We start from the raw sequence: 247 nt of genomic DNA on the forward strand, positions 1-247 counted from the left end.
TATTCAGGGATTTAACTTCTTCTTGGTTTAGTCTTGGGAGAGTGTAAGTGTCCAGGAATTTATCTATTTCTTCTAGATTTACTGGTTTACTTATATAGAGGTGTTTTTAGTAGGTGTTTGTACCATCTCGGATGGTATTTTGTATTTCTGTGAAATTGTTGGTGATAGCCCCTTTATCGTTTTTTATTGCATCTATTCAGTTCTCTCTTTTCTTTTTTATTAGTCTGGCTAGAGGTCTATCTATTTC

This window comes from Cebus imitator, unplaced genomic scaffold (assembly GCF_001604975.1).
Source record: "Cebus imitator isolate Cc_AM_T3 unplaced genomic scaffold, Cebus_imitator-1.0 Scaffold414, whole genome shotgun sequence".
Taxonomy (NCBI): Eukaryota; Metazoa; Chordata; class Mammalia; order Primates; family Cebidae; genus Cebus; species Cebus imitator.